We start from the raw sequence: 25092 nt of genomic DNA, 5'->3' as shown, positions 1-25092 counted from the left end.
ATTGAAAATAGCGAATCTTCTTTTGAGAGAGAGAGAGAGAGAGAGAGAGAGAGAGAGAGAGAGAGAGAGAGGAGAGAGAGAGAGAGAGAGAAGTGGGGTGGGGGGGAGATAGGGTGTAGAGACTATAAGAAAATAATCAGTCTGTTTCGATGATTGTGTAGTAGGAATGCGTGAGACATTACTTTCTATTTTGCTGGGAAGTCAAACATTTCTGTGAGAAAGGGTTTAAAAATTTTTAAACTTTTTATTCTCAAATTAATCAAGAGATAGAGATAGCGAAATCGTAATGTTTGAAGTGATAATTTTTATTTATTTTATATGTCTTTCCTTCCTTTCATTGTTGTAAACTATTTGATTCTCCATCATCTCTCTCTCTCTCTCTCTCTCTCTCTTCTCTCTCTCTCTCTCTCTCTCTTTCCATGAGAACCATGATTCAGTAAAGGAATTCAGCCGAGTATGCAGCCGCTTGAATTTGACGCGGTGTCTTTTTCTCGTCTCGGGTCAAATTATTCTTGTCTCGTAAAACGGCTTCTTTTTAACGTGTTTCAGAATGTTTGCATTCACTAGTTTCATTATTTGATACCACTTTCTCTTATAATAAAAAGCTTCCCGAGTAATGGCAGCTAAGGAATGCAGCCAATATTTGTTAAACGATCTCTTAAAGATTTGCATCGTGGTATTAAATCACTTGGGTTATCGATGGACTGCATTTTCATCGCCTTTTAGGGTATGCCGGTTTTATGAATATACGTAATAACAAACGATAACTTATAAACATGTGAATAAAACCTTGAAATGCAATAGTAGTGTGTTACAGAATGTACTTACATCGAGGAAGGGAATGAAACTCCCAGACATTGGGAGACAGTGGTTTAGAGGCTGTGGCGTAGTCCAAGGTTTAGGAACTTTGGTTTTATGCTCACCTGCTATGTAGCTAAGCAAACACAATTAAGGGCACCGATACGAATTGTGTAAGCAGAGATTTTTGAGGTGAGGTTGCAAGACCATTGCTTTGACAAATGGTCACTGGGGCTCTTGTGCGTAAAAGTTCTGTGGCATTCTTGGCTCTTAAATTTATGAGAGGTTGAAAGATCTTGTAATTACTGTCTTGATTTGTTTGCGCTCGTAGGAATTTTGCGGAATGGGAATGGACCAAAATTAGGAATGTTGCACTCCCAATGGTGTGGGTCACAGCGGTCTCTACAAAATACTCGGAATGTTGCATAAAAGGAAACAGTGTCAGTATTGAAAGTAATATGTCTTTGTTGCCATATAGGTTAGTTTATATATTACTAGAGTGCTAATATTGCGGGCTGACAGTCTAGATTTATAATAACCAACATGGTTAAATCTGATTTCTAACTTATAGTTATATTTCTGTGTAATTTAGGCAATCAGCGAGAATAGTGTGTTTTGCAGTGGAAATTAATAAGAAAATTCAGAGCAACATGATGTATAAGATATTGAATACGGTGCAAAATTACTCGGATATTGGTGTCCTTTTTCTCATGAGAACTAAAATAATTAGAAATATTAGTCAAAACTTTTATGGAAATATATTGCATCTGATATATTTCTAAGAAGAAATGCTGAAGATTTGTAGACCATTCATACTTGAATTATTTTTACCTAAAATGATTCTTTGCATTTCAGCACCAAAATAGACGCATAGAGAAACACAATTGATTCAACAAAATAACCGAATTAGTTTGTCACGGTTTGCATGCATATCGCATATCGTCGAAACCACAAGTGCCTGGATTATGAAATGCGAAACTTTTCAGTAATGCTTATTTTGCAATCTGGTCCCGGCGTAGCAAATGACTTCAATTACACAAAAGCTTTGGGTTTCATTCAGCTGGCTTCAGCATTGCACTCTCATCATCATTTCGCATTTGCAAACGGCGCACGAAAAATTGGCTAGATTTTTCGTTGCAACTGACCAATGCCATGCAACACATTTTTTCTTCTCTTTCTCTTGAATAAAATGATATTACGGTCTGAACAAACAAAAACGAACACAAGTTTGTTTATTTATTCTTTCATTATATTGCTCGCAAAGCTTTGATTCTCTCTCTCTCTCTCTCTCTCTCTCTCTCTCTCTCTCTCTCTCTCTCTCTCTCTCAAGAAATGTTTATTTTATAACCTCACTTACATATTCAGGAGCACTGTTCTCCAACGGTATTAGCCTTTATATTGGCTTTTAGCCCGTTCATAAAGATCGTCCAGTGTTCCCAAACGTTTTACGTTTGCCTCAAAGAATGCCAGAAACAACAGTTCAACTTCTTTCATCTTGTGGAATATTGCCTCTCTCTCTCTCTCTCTCTCTCTCTCTCTCTCTCTCTCTCTCTCTCTCTCTCTCTCTCTCTCAGCATGTGAATGATCTTACATCCAACCACCTCGGTTTCTTAAATCTGGTACCTTCGTCTTTCAATGAACGTGAACTATAACTAACTCACTATTTAAAGTATTGCATACAATAACTTTTAAGTATACGAGTAAGAAAATCATATTTTTGTCTTTTTTCCTGTTTATAATCCGCTGGTCAGTTTATTTCATCTGGTGCACGAAGCCCCAAAAGAATAGCGTTAGTTTCGTTCTCCCATCAAAACTCAAGCAGCCATTAGCAGCTTTGAAATTTGTCATGTAATTAGTGATGTTTCCCGAATAACTGAGCACTGAAAACCCAGTCTATTTCGACATTGACGTGAAAATGATTTAAGTTGCTTTGTTCCCTAATGTCGCTAGGTGATTTTCCCTGATAGATACAAAAGTAAGAAGATGCTAAGATGACAACATTGCGTGTTGGTATGATTTGTAAACCACAATTTCACAGTCACACACTGGCTCAGACGCAGTCATATGCGCAGTTCTAGGGTTGATCATTTCTCGCTCCAGTTAAAATTTTAATTGATATTTGGTTATGGCAAATTATTAATTGTAAGTGAAAAGTACATTTTAAATACATGAGTGCTCTTTGTCTTTTTATCACGTTGGTATTGATTAATACCATTGAAGAAAAATGTGCCAAATTTACTGCAGGTTTTTTGGTTAAATTTTATTTTTATGGGCACTCAGTAAGGACAAGCAGTGGTAGGACAAATGGGTTTGGTTAACGTTGTAAGTGTTTGGCTTACACTTAAGGTACTCAGGCATAAAATTTAGGCATAAAATTTAGTTTGATGACACATGCAAATGAAGAATGTGAGGTGAGCATATAGACGTAGATACAATCGTTATTAATTTTAAACAACTTGAAGACCAAATTTTGCTGTTTCATAGGCCTGCCGTAAAAATCCCGGAGGATCTTTAATAGCAAAAATCAGAGAACTGACACAGGAACTCTAAAATTCATGATATAACTTTGTCAACAGTCAAATTATGGCATAACAGATTTATGCATGACTTTGAGCTATTTACTCCAAGGAAATACTTAAGTATTTCTGGAAATCTTCATTGTTACTAGCCTAAGAACCCCAGTCGGTAAACATCCTTGTAAGAATAAGGGAATGCAAAAGTAAGGAACGAAATATTTAGGAGACAGAACAAAGAAAAGCAGAGAAAAACCCCTTTACCATCCAGTACATTTTTCAGGTATTTTAAAGACCAGTTTAAGGTTAGTGTCCCAGAAATAGGGGCAAGGTCTGAGAATTAAGGGCAATGTCTCAAAATTATGGGCAATGTCTCAAAATTAAGGGCAATGTCTCAAATTATGGGCAAGGATCCATGTGACGCCAGGTAATGTATCATTCCTTATCGCCAGTATGCAACGGTTTCAGCATAAACAATTCTAATAGGACGCTTAATTTATGTAAGCGAGACCATTGAAGCTTTTATGTTTTCACTCTTGGATAAGGTTAAGGTGTCTTGACAGTTGATTAATATGTAATGAAAAATAAAGCTGAAACATTCTGATGTCAAATTCTCGTAAGGCAATTCGGTTAGAGCAGCAGGCTTTGTATGGGATGTGATTGAATTGATTAATTTGGGGAACAGTACTCCAGTCAGTGTAAAGTTCTTGCAACCCCAACTAAATTCCTCTACCATATTACAGGGATTAAAGTTTTTCCTCAGAGAGAGAGAGAGAGAGAGAGAGAGAGAGAGAGAGAGAAACTAATCTACCTTGTGACATACAAAAAAAAAGGTAAGATGGGTATAATTCTCTCTCTCTCTCTCTCTCTCTCTCTCTCTCTCTCTCTCTCTCTCTCTCTCAAAAGAAGATTCGCTATTTTCAATCGATGAAAATACCAGAATTCTCGTTGCTTTGTCAACAGTCATCGACAAATCCCTATTATTTTCCCGCAGTGGACAAACGGGAGGATTTGCTGAAGCACTCTTTCCTCGAGTGTGCTTCCCCGCAACTCCTGCAGCAGCAGAAGCAGCAGCAATGAAAGATGCAAATGTCACGTCGAGGAGAAATGTGTGCGTCGAGGGTCGGGATAATTGGAGAGAGGGAGACGCACGAGGGTCCTCCTCCTGTTTCTCTTCTGCACATGGCGGACGGGAGGAGGAGGAGGAGGAGGAGGAGGAGGAGGAGGCAAAAATGGGATACCGTGTGCGGTCATGAAATTCCGAGTGAAAGGATGTTTCAATGGCCCCTTCATGGGGACCACGACGCCCACCTTCCTTAATGGTCACTGGAGTCCGCAATAAAAGGTCAATGAGGTTTGAACGAAGAGGAAATTGCGGATTTACGGGACCATAATGGCAATTAGTGGGAGATAAGCTCTCGGGTAAGCGATATATACATGAAATACTTACGCAAACGCCCAGAGAGAGAGAGAGAGAGAGAGAGAGAGAGAGAGAGAGAGAGAGAGAGAGAGAGAGAGAGATTTTGCTATTGCCATTGCCATGCAGGAGCCACGAAGGAATATTAAGAGTTGTCAGTGGCGATATAAATAGCTATAAAGAATTTACGTCAACGATTATTTCTGATGTAATGCAGAATGAAATGGACCGTGTTAGGGAGACCAGGGTAAATGGCAAAGCAAGTGACGTGGCCCAGTAGGTGAAGCATTTTATATAAGAGACGATAACTGGGTGTTAAAAAGAGAGAGAGATTTCATGCACCAATCAGGAAGATCAGAGTTGCTAGTATAAAAGAACTTGAACGATGATTTTTGACCGATTTTCAATTAAGTGGGCCGTTTTAAGACGTAGATAAACGGGAAAGGAACAGACAAGGCTCATTAGCCATAAAATGTTATACTCGGAAAGACATCCGGAAGGCTGTTTTGAGAGAGAGAGAGAGAGAGAGAGAGAGAGAGAGAGAGAGAGAGAGAGAGAGAGAGAGATTAAATGTTTTATTATACATGAACCATGTAACAGTTTTAATGTCGGCCAAGTTTATATGAATAATGAGAAAGATCCTGTTTAGATATGCAGCGAGGTTCATCTATAAGTGATTTGGATTAGTGCGGAAATTAGAGAGACTGTGGGACTTTGTTGTACTAACCCTGATAACTGGAACGGTTTATCAGAGTAATTGGACTAAAAAATTACCAAAAGAATTACGTATAAGGAATATTGGTAGGGTGATAAATTTATTTTTTGAATAATGATCGTAAGATGAACACTTTTTAAGTTGACTGAAATCCGCATCCTAAGAAATATACAAATGGAGGCTTGTTATTTAATTAGGGAACCTATAGGGAAATTGGCAAATGATAAAAACAGCATTCCACAGGTATTGGTTTTTTACATCACGAATGTCGGTCCCAAAAGCACCTACGCAATGTAAACTGGCCAAAGACGAGTTCTGCTTAGTGTTCCCTGTCTAGTGTGTCCAACCCCTAAAAATAAAAATAGTAATAATTTTTCGTAAAGCAGCGCTTCTTTGTTTACTGGAATAACATTTCGCATTTTGCTTTTCATAGACCGAAGGTTTTTATTTTTTTAGAAATGGTTCACTTCTGAATTATTACTTCTGAAAAAAAGAAGGAAAGAGGATATATTTTTGCCTGTGGCTGTGTGTACGTTTGTGTGTGTGTGTGTGTGTGTGTGTGTGACTGGTCCTAGAACATCTCAAGAACGGGTCAACAAAATTTGATGAGCCTTGGGAGATAAATTTCCTTATGGACGCGCTAAACCTATCCTGCCCATTGATTCGTGATTTTATTTTTACTCTTTCCCCCTCACGCTCCTGACCTTTGGTTTCATTAAGCCATTCCTCTACTTTGTACCCGATTTCAGTGTGAATTTCCCAATCTTCCCTTCTCCCTGAATTCATTCTGACTCTCCAATCTCCCCTTGTTCCTTAATTCAATTTGCCTCCCACCCGTCTTTCTCGTCCTTGAATTCATTCTTATTCCCCACCCGCCACCCCTTGTCCCTAAGTTCATGCTGACTCCCCACTTGTTCTTAGATTGATACTGTCTCCTCACCCGTCTCCCTTGTCCCAAATGTCACAGACTCCGCACTCGTTAATATCGTCCCTAAATTCATTCTGACTTCCCACCCGTCTCTTTCGTCCCTGGATTCCTTCTGTCTCCTCTCTCGTTCTCCTTGTCCCTACGTCCGTATACTCACTCTTGACTCCGCGAGATTTCCTGACGTCACTGAATTCAAGTTGACGCCCAATTCGTCCCCCTCGTCCCTGAATTCATTTCAAGCTTTCCAACCCCTTCCCCTCCTGTCCTGAATATTGGACCTCCAACCGTCCTTTCTCGGTCCATGCTGACTTCAATTCTGACTTCTCATCACGTCCCCCTTCGTCCCTGAATCCAATTCCCGGACTTCCAACCTTCCCCTTCGTCCGCTGAATTCATTCTGACTCCCACCCTTCCCTTCGTCTCTGAATTCCATTCTGAACTCCCAACCCTTGTCTGTTCGTCCCTGAATTCATACTGACTTCCAACCTTCCCCTTCGTCCCTGAATTCATTCTGACTTCCAACCTTCCCCTTCGTCCCTGAATTCATTCTGACTCCCAACCTTCACCTTCGTCCCTGAATTCATTCTGACTCCCAACCTTCCCCTTCGTCCCTGAATTCATTCTGACTTCCAACCTTCCCCTTCGTCCCTGAATTCATTCTGACTTCCAACCTTCCCCTTCGTCCCTGAATTCATTCTGACTTCCAACCTTCCCCTTCGTCCCTGAATTCAATTCTGACTTCCAACCTTCCCCTTTATTTGTCCTGAATTCATTCTGACTTCCAACCTTACCCCTTCGTCCCTGAATTCATTCTGACTCCCAACCTTCCCCTTTGTCCCTGAATTCATTCTGACTTCCAACCTTCCCCTTCGTCCCTGAATTCATTCTGACTTCCAACCTTCCCCTTCGTTCCTGAATTCATTCTGACTCCCAACCTTCCCCTTCGTCCCTGAATTCTTCTGACTTCTTGAACCTTCCCCAACCTCTCGTCCCTGAATTCATTCTGACTCCCAACCTTCCCCTTCGTCCCTGAATTCATTCTGACTTCCAACCTTCCCCTTCGTCCCTGAATTCATTCTGACTCCCAACCTTCCCCTTCGTCCCTGAATTCATTCTGACTTCCAACCTTCCCCTTCGTCCCTGAATTCATTCTGACTTCCAACCTTCCAATTCGTCCCTGAATTCATTCTGACTCCCAACCTTCCCCTTCGTCCCTGAATTCATTCTGACTCCCAACCTTCCCCTTCGTCCCTGAATTCATTCTGACTCCCAACCTTCCAATTCGTCCCTGAATTCATTCTGACTTCCAACCTTCCCCTTCATCCCTGAATTCATTCTGACTCCCAACCTTCCCCTTCGTCCCTGAATTCATTCAGACTCCCAACCTTCCCCTTCGTCCCTGAATTCATTCTGACTTCCAACCTTCCCCTTCGTCCCTGAATTCATTCTGACTCCCAACCTTCCCCTTCGTCCCTGAATTCATTCTGACTCCCATCTTGTCCCTCTCGTCCCTGAATTCATTCTGACTCCCAACCTTCCCCTTCGTCCCTGAATTCATTCTGACTCCCAACCTGTCCCCTTCGTCCCTGAATTCATTCTGACTCCCAACCTTCCCCTTCGTCCCTGAATTCATTTTGACTCCCATCTTGTCCCTCTCGTCCCTGAATTCAATCTGACTCCCAACCTTCCCCTTCGTCCCTGAATTCATTCTGACTCCCATCTTGTCCCTCTCGTCCCTGAATTCATTCTGACTCCCAACCTTCCCCTTCGTCCCTGAATTCATTCAGACTCACACCTGTCCCCTTCCGTACCTGAATTTATTCCCTGGCTCCCACCCTCCCCTTTCCCGTCCCGGAATTCCCATTCCCGAACTCCCATAACATTCCCCTTTGTCCCTAAATTCATTCGACTCCCACCTTTCCCCTTCCCGTCCCTTGGAATTCCCAATTCTGAACTCCCCAATCCCCGTGCCTTCCGTCCCTAAATTCATTTGACTCCCAATTCCCGTCCCCTTGTACCAAAACTTAAGAATTTCAATTCTGACTTTCATCCCAGTCCCCCTTCCGTCCCTAAATTTCATTTCTGGACTTCCCCAATTCCCCAATCCCCTTCGTCCTTGAAATTCATTTTCTGTACTTCCATTGAATTCTTCTGGCTCCCAACCTTCCCCCTTAAGTCCCTGGATCATTCTGACTCCCAATCCCCAATTCCCCTTTGTCCCTAAATCATTCTGAACTTACCAACCTTCCCTTCGTCCCTTCTTGAATTACCTCCCTTGACTTCCATCCCGTCCCCTTCGTTCCCTAAATTCATTCTGGCTCCCAACCCTTCCCCGCCCTTCGTCCAGAAATTCATTCTGGACTTCCCAACCTTCCCCTCGTCCTTGAATTAATTCTGAACATTCCATCCCATCCCCTTCGTCCCATGAATTCACTTCTGACTCCCAAATCCCGTTCCTTCGTACCTGAAATTCATTCTGGACTCCCAAATCCTTTGTCCCCTTCGTCCCTGAATTCATTCTGACTCCCATTCCCGTCCCCTTCGTCCCTAAATTCATTCTGACTCCCCATCCCAGTCCCCTTCGTCACCCTAAAGTTCATTCTGACTCCCATCCCGTCCCCTTCGTCCTTGAATCCATTCTGAAACTCCCCACCCATTCCCTTCGGTCCCTGAATTCATTCCTGACTCCAACCTGGTCCCCTTCGTCCCTGAATTCCAATTAATGACTCCCAACCTTACCCTTGGTCCCTGAATTCATTCCCTGACTCCCACCGTACCCCTTAGTCCACTTAAATCGTCCCCCCTGAAACTTACCATTCCCGTCCCCTTCGTCCCTAAAATTCATTTCTGATCCCAATCCCAGTCCCACTTGTCGTCCCTAAATTCCATTCTGAAATCAAATCCAGTTTCTCCTTCGTCCCTAAATTCCCATTCCTGAGTCCCAATTCCCGGCCCCTTCCCGTCCCGAAATTCCATTCTGACTCCCAATCCCGTCCCCTTCGTCCCTAAATTTTTTTTTCCATTCTGACTTCCCCATTCCCATCCCCTTCGTCCCTGAATTCATTTTCGACTCCCCATCCCGTTACCCCTTCGTCCACTAAAATTCATTTGTAACTTCCCATTCCCATCCCCTTGCGTCCCCTGAATTCATTCTGACTTCCCATCGCGTCCCCTTCGTCCCTAAATGCTTCTGACTCCCATCCTCCCCTCTCCCTAAAATTCATTCTAACTCCATCCATCCCCTTCGTCCCTGAGTTCATCTGAACTCCCATCGCTCCCCTTCGTCCCTAAAATGCATTTTCTGACACTCCCATCCCATCCCCTTCGTTCCCTAAATTCATTTGACTTCCCATCACGTCCCCTTCGTCCCTAAATCTTCTGACTTCCATCCCATCCCTTCATCCCTGAATTCATTCGGCCTCCATCCATCCCCTTCGTCCCGGAAAATTCATTCAGACTCCACCTGTCTCTTCGTCCCTGAATTTTCATTCGACTCCAACCTTCCCCTTCGTCCCTGAATTTCATTCTGACTCCATCAATCCCCTTCTGTCCTAAAATTCATTCTGACTCCCATCCCCTCCCCTTCGTCCCTGAATTAATTGACTCCATCCTGTCCCTTTGTCCCTAAACTTCATTCGACTCCCATCCCGTCCCCTTCGTCCCTAAATTCATCTGACTCCATCCGTCCCCCTGTCCCTGAATTCATTCTGACTCCCATCCAGTCCCTCTCGTCCTGAATTCATTCTGACTCCTAACCTTCCCTTCAGTCCCTGAATTCATTCTGATCACAACCTTTCCCTTCGTACCTGAATTCATTTCTGACCCCATCTTGTCCCCCTGTCCTGAATTCATTCTGACTCCCAGCCTGTCCCTTCGTCCCTGAATTCATTCTGACTCCTAACCTTCCCCTTCGTCCCTGAATTCATTCTGACTCCAACCTTCCCCTTCGTCACTGAATTCATTTTGGACTCCCATCCGTCCCTTCGTCCCTGAATTCTTTGGACTCCATCCTGTCCCTCTCGTCCCTGAATTCATTCTGACTCATCCTGTCCCTCTCGTACCTGAATTCATTCTGACTCCAACCTTCCCCCTTCATCACGGAATTCATTCTGACTCCCAACCTTCCCCTTCGTCACTTGATCATTTACTGACTCCCAACATTCCCTTCGTCCCTGAATTCATCTGACTCCCATCCTGTCCCTCTCGTCCTGAATTCATTCTGACCCAACCTTCACCCTTCATCCCTGAATTTCATTATGTCCCCCTCGTCCCTGAATTCATTCTGACTCCCATCCTGTCCCTCTCGTCCCTGAATTCATTCTGACTCCCAACCTTCCCCTTCGTCCCTGAATTCATTCTGACTCCCAACCTTCCCCTTCGTCCCTGAATTCATTCTGGCTCCCATCCCATCCCCTTAGTCCCTGAATTCATTCTGACTCCCATCCTGTCCCTCTAAGTTCCCTGAATTTCATTCTGACTCCCATCCCATTGTCCCTTCTCGTACCCATGGAATTTATTCTGGAACTACCAACCTTCCCCTCATCCCGGAATTCATTCTGACTCCCAACCTTCCCATTCCCCGTTCCCTGAATCCCATTCTAGAACTCCCAACATTCCCCTTCGTCTCCTGAATTCCATCGACTCCCATCCTGTCCCTCTCGTCCCTGAATTCATTCGACCCCAACCTTCCCCTTCATCCCTGAATTCATTCTGAATCCCAACCCTTCCATTCGTCCCTGAATTCAGTCTGGACTCGCATCTAGTCCCCCGCGTCACCTGAATTCATTCTCGGCTCCCCATCCCATCCCCCTTCGTCCCTGATCATTCTGCTCCATCCCATTCCCCTTCGTCCCTGAATTATCTGGCGCCCATCCTGCCCTTCGTCCCTGAATTCATTCTGACTCCCATTGCGTCCCCTTCGTCCCTGAATTCATTCTGACTCCCATCTCGTCCCCCTCGTCCCTGAATTCATTCTGACTCCCATCCCGTCCCCCTTGTCCCTGAATTCATCCTGACTCCCATCCCGTCCCCTTCGTCCCTGAATTCATTCTGACTCCCATCCCGTCCCCTTCGTCCCTGAATTCATTCTGACTCCCATCCCGTCCCCTTCGTCCCTGAATTCATTCTGACTCCCATCCCGTCCCCTTCGTCCCTGAATTAATTCTGACTCCCATCCCGTCCCCTTCGGTCCTGAATTCATTCTGACTCCCAGCGCGTCCCCCTTTCGTCACCCTGAATTCATTCTGACTCCCATCCCGTCCCCTTCGTCCCTAAATTCATTCTGACTCCCATCCCGTCCCCTTCGTCCCTGAATTCATTCTGACTCCCATCCCGTCCCCTTCCTCCCTGAATTCATTTTGACTCCCATCGCGTCCCTTCGTCCCTGAATTCATTCTGACTCCCATCCCGTCCCCTTCGTCCCTGAATTAATTCTGACTCTCATCGCTCCCCTTCGTTCACTGAATCATTCTGACTCCCATCGAGGTCCCCTTCGTCCTGAATCCATTTCTGACATCCCATACCGTCCCCTTCGTCCCGCATGAATTCGGACCCCATCCTGTCCCCTTCGTCCCGCCTGTAATTCATTGACGCACATCCACATCCCCTTGTCCTGAATCCTCTTACTCCATCCCATCCCCTTCGTCACTGAATTCATTCTGAATCCATCGCGGTTCCCCTCGTCCCTGTCGTCATTCGACTCCCATCGCGTTCCCCTCGCCCTGAATTCATTCTGACTTTCCCATCCCGGTCCCCCTTCTCCTAATTAATTCCCTTACTCCCACCCGTCCCTTTCGTCCCTGAATTTTCATTCGAATCCCATACCCGTTCCCCTCCTCCCTGAATTCCCATTTCCCTTGAAAACCCTCCCATAGGTCCCACTTCGTCCCTGAACATTCTGGACTTCACATCCCGTCCCCTTCGTCCCATGAATTAATTCTGACCCTTTCATCGCTCCCCTCGTCCCCTGAATTTCATTCTGGACTCATCGCGTCCCCTTCGTCCCCTTGAAATTCATTCTGATCCCATCCCGTCCCTTCGTCCCCGAATTTAATTTCTGACTCCCCATCCCGTCCCCTTCGTCCGAATTATTCTGACTCCCCATCCCATCCCCTTCGTCCTAATTCTCCCTGACCCCCATCCAATCCCCTCGTCCCTGAATACATTATGACTCCCATCGCGTTCCCATTCGTCCCTGTCTTCATTCTGACTCCCATCGCGTCCCCTTCGTCCCTGAATTCATTCTGACTCCCATCCCATCCCCTTCGTCCCTGATTTCATTCTGACTCCCATCGCGTCCCCTTCGTCCCTGAATTCATTCTGACTCCCATTGCGTCCCCTTCGTCCCTGAATTCATTCTGACTCCCATCGCGTCCCCTTCGTCCCTGAATTCATTCTGACTCCCCTTCTCTACCCCGGGCCCGTCCGCCAAAACACACAGCCTCCCAGCAGCCATGACACACACCGAGACATTTCATCCACCGAATGTTCACGACGTTTCGTCTCACATACTTGGACGGGAATTAAAGGTTTTTCGTCCGCTTCTCCTCTCTCTCTCTCTCTCGTTCACTCCCCCATCCCTCTCCTCTTCTTACCCCTCTCCCTTCCTCCCCTCCCCCTCCCCCTCCCCCTTCTTTGATGCTGGCGACGAATTTAATCTAGCGCTCTTACGTTTATGTCTCAACTTTGGGAATAATCCTCGATTCGTATGTCTCCAAGCTGACCTTAATATCGAGGGTTAACTGGATGGAAGCACGATGAGTCAAGTGGACGCTGGCGCTTTATAGACTATTCGGCCTTGTCATTGTCCTAGCATGTTTGTTTAATAAATTACAACGCGGCGCTGGGGGGATTTTGTTTTAACGCTGCAATATACTGCGCGAAATTTCACGAGGAAGAGAGAGAGAGAGAGAGACGAGAGAGATTAGAGAGAGAGAGAGAGAGAGAGAGAGAGAGAGAGAGAGAGGTTTCTGGTATAGGAATTTTTCTTCGGTTGTCCGAAGACGTTGCAAAACAAGTGCTTATGCATGCATGAAATTGCGATCACAAATCATTTGTTTGTAAATTTTTATATCATTTACATTGTAACTGCGCGACACCAAATTGTACCTCATGACTGGAGCGCATTTATTTTTAGCAATATATAAATATATATATATATATATTATATATATATATATATATATATATATATATATATATATGTGTGTGTGTGTGTGTGTGTATATGTGTATATATGATATATATATATATATATATATATATATATAATATATATATATATGTATAAAAGTTCACTCATACCGTTTTCCTCTTTTTTTCATATTTTATCATTTTTGCTGAAGTTTGTTAATTGAACAAGCAGGAGTTTGATTGTATGAGAAATGATAACATGTATGCATACTCATATCTTTTTTAATTTTGGAATCTGTCATTTAGATATTTCGCACTTACGTTTTCACATATTTTGAAATTATTGATATTGTTTCTGATAGATGTCTGATTTATATAAAGTATAGACTTATAACGTTACAGTTTTTTGTGAAAATTTTGCATTGCATGTAGTGGGGTTCTTATCTCCTTCCGGGCTTCGGCAGTTTTTCCTTTTTCAATTTCATATATTTTTTTTCCAGTGATCGTAGGTCATTTCGCATTTTGGAATTCTATATAAACAGTTTCATTGTTAAGAATTCATGTTGACTGTTAAGTATTAGGTTTTATATCTTTGCAACCAACTTTGTATAACGTCTAAATCAGTTGTTCCCAAACTTTTTTCTGGTCGTTACCCACTTTTCATACAGGATACTTATCCATGGCCCACCGCCCACCTGTAAGTTGCCTCCACTGGCTGCCTACCCACTAAACTCCTTTGGTTTTATACATACATATCCTCAGATTATGGCCCCCTACATTCTGCTACATGACCCCATTTTGGGAACCACTGGTCTAAATATATGTGTTAAAAACCTCGTAGGTCCCCGTGACCCTCTAATAAATACGAGATTGTGTTGTTCCCGTCTCTCTGTTTTTAATGAACTCGGGACATGAGCTATATTTTGGCGAAGCATTTTACCTTTTAGTGTTCACATAGTTATTGAAGTAGATATTTATGAGGGAAATCAATTACTGTGACAAAATTTAGACTTTGTTCCGAGTCTGTATCGATGACCATAATTATTCAGTCTGTTCCGAGTATTGCAGAACCGTTAAATGTGATTCAGAAATGAAGCATGAAATGAACTCTACAGCATCATAGGTTAACTTGGAAAGTACATAGTTACTAATCTACATAGTTATGTAAATTTCGGTGTTATTTGGAAAGTATATAGTTACTGATCTACATAACTAGGTAAATTTCGGTGTTATTAGGGTATGCATGCAGTGTTTATTGTCTGCTCTACAATTTCAGGTAAAGGGAAAAATTAGTTACAGATTTTTTGTTCATACCCCAATATACATATGTTGCAAATTCCCGATAAGAATTAGAGTCCGTAAGCCCTGCTAATCCTTTGGAATTAGTAAACTTGATTAGTGCAGAAAGAGTTTTACGTTGGAGAGAAATCTTGAAACGAAACTGCACAGCAAAACAAAATATTCTTTCCCTTTTGCTGTATTTTTCGTTGCTGTTTTTTTTAAATTTGGAGAACTTGCGGTGCGGAAAATTTGGGAGGTCGCAGAGAGTCGCTTGGCGGGATTACTTTTATTCTAGGGTTTTGGCAGAGTTTGGCTTTTATTTCTTTATTATTTTATTGTTTGAATCGTTCCTCTTTTTTATGTGTTATTGTTTTCTGTTTTTTTCTGGTTTTACATATTCTTGTCTCCATTCGCTTGACGATCAAGTGGGTAGGTTTAATCGCATTGTTCCAAATTGATATGTGCTTGTTCCACGTAGGAGGGTTGTGCCGTCAGTGCACCTCACTAGGTGCAATGTAGACATTACTTGAGGTTCTTTGCAGCGTCCCTTCGGCCCCTATAGCTGTAACTACTTTCATTCCTTTTACTGTACCTCGGTTCATTGTCTTTTTCTTCCAACTTACTGTCCACCCTCTCCTAACAATTATTTCATAGTACAGCTGCGAGGTTATCATCCTGTTACATCTTTCAAACCTTTTACTGTCAATTTCCGTTTAAGTGCTAAATGGCCTTAGTTGCCCTGATGATTGGCAATGTCAAAAATCTTTATAAATCAAAATAAATCAGATATGTGCTTGTTTTGAATAATAATAATAAAAGTATTATTATTAATAATAATAATAAAAAGCCCTGCCAAATAACCTTTGTTGACTGTGGCAACACCGTGCAAACTTGTTTCTTGAGAACTAGGTAATCACAAATATTTTCTCGATTCATGAATACGCAATCACTAGTATTTATTAGTACTAAATTAATAAAGCAGCATAATTTTTTAAAGATTTGTTTTCCCTTACGGGTTTCTTAATACCTTCCGTTCTTACATTTTATCCAAGGTCCTCCAAATATAGACTTTTACGTAGGAACTGTCCGTATTAAAGGTGTTCCTTTTCGTCTTTGGTAGAGAAATAACTATAAGGATGATAACATTTTTGTTATTAGGCTTGGGATATGCGTCTTATCTTCTTCTTCTTCTTCTTAATAATAATAATAATAATAATAATAATAATAATAATAATAATAATAATAATATAATAATTAATAATATAATAATAATAATAATGGGACATGCCAGTGGAAATTGTACCCACAATCATAGGAACACTAGGCACGATTCCAAGATCCCTGAAAAGGAATTTGGAAAAACTAGTGGCTGAAGTAGCTCCAGGACTAATGCAAAAGAGTGTGCTCTTGGAAACAGGGCACACAGTAAGACAAGTGATGGACTCCTAAGGAGGCAGGATGCAACCCGGAACCCCACACTATAAAAACACCCAGTCGAATTGGAGGATTGTGATAACCTCCCCCCAAAAAAGAAAAATAATAATAATAGCTTATCTTTAAATGCATCATAAGCACCATCCATGACGCTAAATTTTATAGACATGAAATTGTAACTGTAAACATTCTACGTTATAATTTTTGTTTAAAACAAAATCAGACTGGAATCTGTAAACAAAGATTATCCCTGATAATTCCAATTTGTCAAAAATGTATAGACAGCAACGTTATGGGCTCGTCATTCCGGATCGTTTTTTAATCAGCCCCCAAATAATCGAGGCAGAGAAACGCTCCCCCAGAATATTATTACTCTCCGTTTTCGGTCGTCCGTTGTCGTTCGTCCTCCTGCTGGCTGTGCGTCGTCCCATTGTTTACTGAATAAACATTTGTTGCCAACGTTGTAATTGTCTGTGTATGGCGTCTGCTCTAGGTAACACACGAATTGCAGCGCAATTTTTGTTGTTTCAACTTTGGACGGGCTCTCTCTCTCTCTCTCTCTCTCTCTCTCTCTCTCTCTCTCTCATCTCTCTCTTCCTTCTCTCTCTGAATGTGTTTATTATACATTATATATATATATATATATATATATATATATATATAGTATATATATATAAAGAATATACACACCCACCCACATATATGACACCCCCACACACATACTATGTACTATAGATAAGGATATATCATATATATATAGTATATATATATATATTATTCTATATATATACACGTACTATATATATTTATATGCTATATACATATATATATATATATCTTATATATATATATATAATATATTCTATTTAAGTATATATAATATATATAATATAATATATAATATATAAATATTAGATTATATTATAATTATAGATATATATAGATTATATATATTATAATAGATATAAATATATATATATATATATATTATATATATATTATAATAATATATATTAATCTATTATATATAGATATCTTAATAATATAAGATATATTATTTATATTAATAGAATAATATATATAATATATATAATAATTAAATATATTATATTATATTATTATATATATATATATAAATTTTAATATACGTGTGTTTGTGTGCGTGCGTGCCGTCTCCCAGTTAATATCTTTTCTGAATTACAATGTCACATATTCAACGAAGGAATTCTGTTACAGTTTTTAATACTAAGGCCAACGGTACGGCAAACCCAATCAGCCTACCTAGCTGAGAACCGAAGAAGACAAAAGAGGTAAAGGGGAAAACGAGGAGGAAAGGTACACGACGGGAGATTAGAAGATTAATGGAAAACTGGATCAGAAAAACAAGGCCAGTTTTTGGCAACGTTGAAAACAAGTGAAAAATGTGCCGAAGAAACAGAGTTTTCTGTACATCTTATAATCAAGGCCGCCGAAAATATATCCATTATGTCGGTGGTCTCGGCACAATGCTGTATGAGCTGTGGCTATGAAACTTTAAGCACTGCCCGGTGGTGGCCTGGCCTGTATCGATATCATACGGGCGATTATCTAACCTTAAACTTGAATCAAATGAAAACTAATGAGGCTAGAGGGCTGCAATTCGGTATTTTTGATGTTTGGATGGTGGATGGTCAACATGCCCATGTATAGCCCTCTAGCGTCAGTGGTTTTTAAGATGCGAGGGCGGACAGAAAAAAGTGCGGACGGATTGACAAAATCGGCACAGTAGGTTTGTTTTCAGAAAATCAAAATCCGTAATATCCAAGGATGACTGATATCCTCAGATTAAAACCTTGGTTAAATTCATAAAATAGAACAGAATTCATTCGATGTAAAGTTAAATTCCAACAATTCAGCTGACGAAATAAGACCTATCTGAAATAAAAATAAAGGTACAAGCGACTGTGGCCTGATGCCTGTCAACGGTGACGTATGGACGATGAACTGCACAATTCATAGTTTTCGGGATACAATACTGTAATAGCAGGGCGTGCGTCGTCTTACAGGTCCTTGAGTAGAGCGAACTCTTTTCCGTTGATTTTCCATTAATGGTACGTCATCTGGGTTCGCTTTTTTCTTATTTCTAACTATAGAACATAAATTTTACTGCATTTAATATGGTTATTCACACACACACACACACACATTATACACACATATATATATATATATATATATATATATATATATATATATATATATATAAATTTTATCACATCACCGTGATTTTTATACAAGCATTAAGCTACAAATGTCCTTTGATATCCAATTCGTTGTAACTCGGAAATAATATATTTTCATATATGTTAACCGAAGGAAAATTTTTGTATTTGATAATAAGTTCATCATCTCGTGGGATCTAACTAGTGCATAGAGATGAACGACGGACTGCAGTGACGCCTTTTGCCGTGTTGTGTAAGGCGTCACTGATTTCGTCGTGAGTTCTTTATCAACTAAAGAATTCCACTTCTTTTAATGTATATGAAAATATATTACTTCCGAGATAGTGCGAATTGGATATTACAGGACATTTGTAGCTTAATACACACACACACACACACACACACACACACATATATATATATATATATATATATATATATATATATATATATATATATATATATATATATTGTACAAATATATGTATATATATAATTTCGGTGTCTATTTCTATGTCATAAATATATATATATTTGTGTGTGTGTCTATTGGTTAACGCGGGTTACCCTAGAGCAAGAACCTTTACCAGCACAAGGCTGGCTTAATCTACACTTAGAGGTGGGTTGGACAGCCTTCTGTTTAATTTTGTTTTTTTTCTTGCTTACATTTATGTCACTGAGTCCCGAGTTCAATTTCCATGCGAGGTGACGAACTTCATGCATTTCGTTCAGTCCTATTGTTCTTATGTGATACTGTCAGTGATTTACTTCCGTGATCGGTTTTCGAATGCGTTGGGTCGCACCCAGGAAGGATAAGGTCAGGACCTATAGTAGATCCACATCACCTGTGCATCTGAGATCTAGACCAGTCCCTTACGACGCTCCTGACTGGCTGTTGATAAGCCAATCACAGGGCTGGAAACTCTCAGTCTCTCTCTCGAGAATTCACATGGATAGGATCTATGTTCCACCTCTCCTGAGGGATACGTCTTTCAAAAGTATCCGTAAGAGAGGTGGAACACACATCCTGCCTATGCGAACTCTCGAGAGAGACTGAGAGTTTCCAGCCCTGTCATTGTCTTATCAACAGCCAACCAGGAGCGTCGTGAGGGACTGCCTAGATATCAGTTGCACAGTTGATGTGAATCTACTATAGTAACGATGACAGTATAAGGCGTACTAGAAACAATGATGGCTGCATTGTTGCACACAGCAAAAATAAAAGTCAGGGGGATGCTGCAATGCGAGCAAGAGTTAGGTGGCGAGGGAGCTAGTAGAACGGAAATAAAAGCTATTTGCATCATTATTAATTTGTGAATTGAGTTGTTACAACAAAGGCAAATGATTAAAGTGGTATCAATTTCAAATTGACTTTCCCATGTCAATTTTAACGAAATTATTTGCATTTGGTAGAAGAGTTAGATTCCTGTAAACAATGTATGACTATAGTCAAAACTCGTAAAACGTCATCATCATTTAGACTGTCGAGAAAAAATACCTATGAGTTTTGAATTGGTTGAATATTTTTTTATAATGATTTTTGTATTGACAAACTTGGGAAATAAGAGTTGTAGTTGAAATTCGTATCTGTGGAATTGAGTCCTTCATACCCAAACAAACGATTCAGTTTGAGGATTAAATGCCTGAAATGTAGCCACATTTGGACAACTGATTGCAATCCGGCCATATTGAAGTGGGCCCAATAAAGGGCCGAATAATTAGGCTGTAGCCTTGGGTATTTTTTAGGTGGGTCAAAGGGCCTTTTCCTTTAAACTGAGAAAATGCCTTAAAATGAAAAAATGCCGCTGGTGTCATTGTCTAAAACTTGGGTATAGTCAGTTTTGTAATATTGGCGTCCTCCGCCGATTCGGAGGAAATCTTTGGAAAGGTAACATCAAGAAATCGGCTGGAATATCATCTTGCAATTTTGTTGTGCAACATGTGACATATGAAGGTGCACGAGCTGCTCTCGCAACCATGACACGTGGACTGAAACCTCCTCCGAGTATTCATTTTTTTTTTATAAGCTGCATGCCATTTCAACATATATAAGCATCAAAGCATAACACGCCCGTAAAGCCTTCGCAGTTTAGTTCCATAACCACAAATAATGATGTACCTTGATTTCTTGATGTTGCCATAATCTTGAAGCACTTGCTGTGCTCAAACTGAATCGTTTCTATGCGTAGGATCGACTCACTTATCGAAATCTGAATCCGTACTTCAATTTTCCATTGTAATAATAAACTCAGAATATTATATATAGATGAAAAAACTTTATTCTACAGTTGAAAAAATTATTAGGTATTTTTCTCGACATTGTTTAAAAACATCGGAACGTCAACAGTAATAATGACGTTGGGATTTTATGAAATCCAAAATCATGTAAAGGAATCTATAAACATTCTCAAAAGACTTAAATAATTTCGTAAAATTTTTCATGTAGGAAACCCAATTTCAAAATGACAACACTTTATTCATTTGCTTTTGTTGCTTTTGTTTATTATACATAATAATGCAAATAGATTTCATTTCCGTTCTACTGGCTCCCTCGCCACCTAACTCTTGCTCGCATTGCAGCATCTCCTTGACTTTTATTTTTGCTTTGTGCAACGTTGCAGCCATCATTGTTTCTAGTGCGCCTATTACTGTCATCGTTACTAGTGCCTCTGATGCTATTACCGGTCATGTCCGCGGCACTTGAGTCGGGATGGGGAATCTTAATGAAAGAAATTCTCTCGCCAAATCCTTCCGCTGCTTCCCGGGCAATTCTCTCACTCTACTCACTCGCGTCAGTGAGTAGAGGAAAGGATTTGAGGATTTTTTCGCTTATTCTTTGGATTGGCTTTTTCGATTACGAACAAACATCCGTCTGGACATTAGTGTTCATTTAGCTTAGTCGTCTGTTTATCATGGTTAAAAGTGGTTTTGTATTGTAATGTAATTCCCTTGACCCATCAACAGCACATTTCTTATTGAAATGAACTTGACTGTTTATATATCAAGTGCACACATTAATTGTATATATATATACACATAAATGTATATATGGAATAAAAATATGTATATATATACACTTATATACAAATGTATATAGGTGATGATATCTATATATAATGGTATTTAAACAACCTCTTTTTTGGAACTCACTTTGATATAAGAAAATTACATTATGATGCTCCAGATTTCCTGAGACATGATTTCTGGTAATGTGACTTAGGAGGGGTAATATATATATATATATATATATATATATATATATTATATATATATATATATATATATATATATATATATGTATATATATATTTATATATATATATATATATATATATATATATATAGATATATATATATATTCCACTTTGAAACACATCCAAGGATTTTTGCATTGTTATGAATTCTTATTCTTATTTAAAAAGATGGTCCTAGCCAACAACTGTTCTCTATAATATAGCGTTTGGTTAGTTTCAAGAAATAAGTTAGTGCGTTAAAAAAGATGAAGAAGAAGAAGAAGAAAAAAGTTATTTTAGATATCATCAATATAGGTGGTTGAAGATGATCAAATGTCATCCTGAGAATAATTGAGAAGATTGCTGTTATTGGTTGTATCCTGTTCGAAGCCATACAAATGATCAAGTTGATAAATGTTGACGTGATGGCATTTGTCATGCCGAGTTACTGAACAACCCCGGGGGGGTGGGGAGAGAGAGAGAGAGTGATCATTAGTACGTGTTGCAGCTGTGCATTTACGGTATAGAGTATAAGGATTCTTTAAAGCAGAGTAAGGGTTTTAAGTATATATTATTATATATTCTTGTACTTGAATAGTCTCGTATTTAAATACCAGTAAGAGACAAATTTTATTGAATAAAAAAAAGTTCTAGTGTGATAAAAAGAAAATCATGGAATATTTCCTGCGGGTTATTTGGATTTTTCATATATACTTTACGAAAGAGGGAAATGAGACAATTATTTTTCAAATTATGGAGTAAACTAAACTGGCCATTATTGACTTAGTAAACTAGTTTTCGTAGTAAAGAACATAAAGCCAAAATACGCGGAGTAGAGTGATGTAATTATAGGAACGCGTGTTGTATGCTTTTATAATATTAATAAAGAAAATAGGGACAAAAAATAGACAAAATCCATTCACATGCTTAGGAAATTATAGGTTTGGAGAGCGCTTTGAAAAATATTATATAGTTACATTTGATTTCAAGAAAGAAGGAAGGAAATTATAGGATATTACTTGTACGTTGTGCCTTCTATACCCGCTAATGGCGATCCTTCTGTGTAGGTTAAGTTTTTGAAGTAACTAATGTTACGGACTTTTTCAGTATAAATGGTTTAACCACATTTCATCCGTTAATATATGAATTTTGTAATAACCGTTTTTTATGTTGTGCTTTGGAAACACTTGTGGTTAGGAGAAATTGGCTTCATTTCTACTGAATATACATATAAATTGAATATATATTTATATTTAGATATATATATATTATATATTTTATCATATATATATATATATAGTCTATATATATATATATTGTATAATTTACATGTATATCACGATTTTTCATTATGGCGCTTTGGAGTTAATAGGAGAAGGGTTCTGGTCTATTCGTTATTTTTTGTTTGTTTGTTTGTTAATATGCCATAGATTTTCACTTAGTGATTGTTGACATTGTTATATTCCTACTTTCATTATCACGTTTTTCTGGAGGCCAGTGTATAATCCATTGTAAAAAGGAACAGCGCACATTCGCTCCCCCCCCCCCACTCTCTCTCTCTCTCTCTCTCTCTCTCTCTCTCTCTCTCTCTCTCTCTCTCTCTAAGACACCTTTCGTCTTTATTTCTTAAAAATTTGCTGGGATGCAATTATTTCCATGTTTTGCTTGCATAAAAGTTAAACCTGCTTTCACGTTCTGTAGGACTGAGTATTGAATACACACAATTACGGGAAGCGTCAACGAGAGAACAATTACAGTTAGTTTACCTTAATTTTGGGTATTTTCCTTTTTTGGTGGTTGATCGTATTCAGTGTCTCATAAGTGTTTCCATTTTCAAAGCAGTTTTTAACTCGGGTGAAAACTGTCATTTTAAAATGCCCAAATAATCCTTTTTTATGGAAAATTGTAATGCGCAATAACGGGTTTTGTGAAGAATAATTTCAGTAGTTATTGCAGTTCATTTTGTATAAAATTCTGGAGAAAATGTGAAATCTTCTTCAAGCACCACGATGTCTTAGCCGTTATGTTCCACAAAAAAACTATAATTATTCCTGTGATCTACATAATTCCCTGTTGATCTTTTCATGTCAAAATTCTTTCAATTAAATGTCAGTCAGTATTGCCAATAACTTGTCTAGTTTAACAATAACCAATATATATTGAGCATAATTAAGTATTTGATACGACTTTCTAATTACTGTCGAAGTATATGTACCTCGACCATAGCTATAATAGTCAAGATATTGAGCGTCGATGATGTGGAAAAATGAATTGTTAAGAATGTTAAGGAAGAATCGCATTCAAATTTCTTCATTTAAAGACTTATTTACAGTAAAAATACTTTTACACTTCATTATGATGATAATAGTAATAGTAATTATTATTATTATTATTCAGAAGTTGACTATGGACTGTTATTGTACACTGTTACTATTGCTTGTCAAAATAACAGCATTCATATATTTAATGCATAAGAAATAAAGAAATAGAGCATTAATGAACAAATGACGTGTATAAAAGACTACGATGGTTCAACATTACCAGTTGACGATGTGTTCTTTGGAATGATTGATGTCACACGGAGTGCCAGTAATGAATGATTGATGTTAGGCTAAGTGCCAGTAATGAATGAGTAATAGCCCTCGAACATCGTCAATGGAGTGGAGAAGGCGCCCTTGTTTTCTCGGCATCACGATGTGGGTCTCCAGGAAACGAGACGCTGCGCATCCTGTTTGTCTTTTGAGTCACGTGATTGCCCGCCTCTGCTGAAGGTCGTGATATAGCGTTTGTGTTTGTGTGTTCGTTGTGGGGGTCGGGTGGAGTGGAGTGGAAGGGGGATGGGGCTTGTTTTGCTTGTTCATGTTTCATTTACCGTCTCTAAAGCAACTTTTTCAATCCATTTTCGACGGAAGTTGGTTCTTGTCCTGTACGTGATGTGAAATATTGCTTGGTAATAGCGGAGATGACGTAAGTCATTTTTCACCGATGACTCCTTACGTAGCGAATTGACTTTGTCTTCTCAGAGAATGATCTGGAAACACATCTTGATGACTGCTGCTGTTGTGACACTAGGATATATATATATATTTTAATAAAAACAATAAGTTGCAGATCAATTAATCGATATTTAATTATTTGTATCCCAGAACTGTTTGTCTTATTCAGAAGATTACTTGGGTTTTAAGTTGCTTAAAATGTAGGTCATTGGTAAATTGCCAGATTTACTTGGCTTCATTATCGATTAGCAATCGAACTTACCTTCCATAGCTAATTAGGGTACTTTCGTTCGTGTAGATATGAAAAAAAATTCTCAATAGAAATATTCTTTGTAGAGTTTTGAGGTATGTGAAAGCGATTGGTTTCATAACGAGAAAAGTAATAGTAAGATATTTGTGAGTGAGAGAGAGACCCGATAGACGTGAATAGCTAAGCGCATGCAAA

The 25092-nt window shown here is 39.6% G+C and overlaps 1 long non-coding RNA gene across 2 annotated transcripts in view; it reads left to right on the top strand.

Moving 5' to 3' along the window:
* The window catches only part of LOC135209587 (uncharacterized), a 701429-nt gene that overhangs the window by 255670 nt on the left and 420667 nt on the right, over positions 1 to 25092 (top strand). The window lies entirely within an intron of this gene.

This window comes from Macrobrachium nipponense, chromosome 11 (assembly GCF_015104395.2).
Source record: "Macrobrachium nipponense isolate FS-2020 chromosome 11, ASM1510439v2, whole genome shotgun sequence".
Classification (NCBI taxonomy): Eukaryota; Metazoa; Arthropoda; class Malacostraca; order Decapoda; family Palaemonidae; genus Macrobrachium; species Macrobrachium nipponense.
This window is presented reverse-complemented; position numbering and strand designations above follow the sequence as displayed.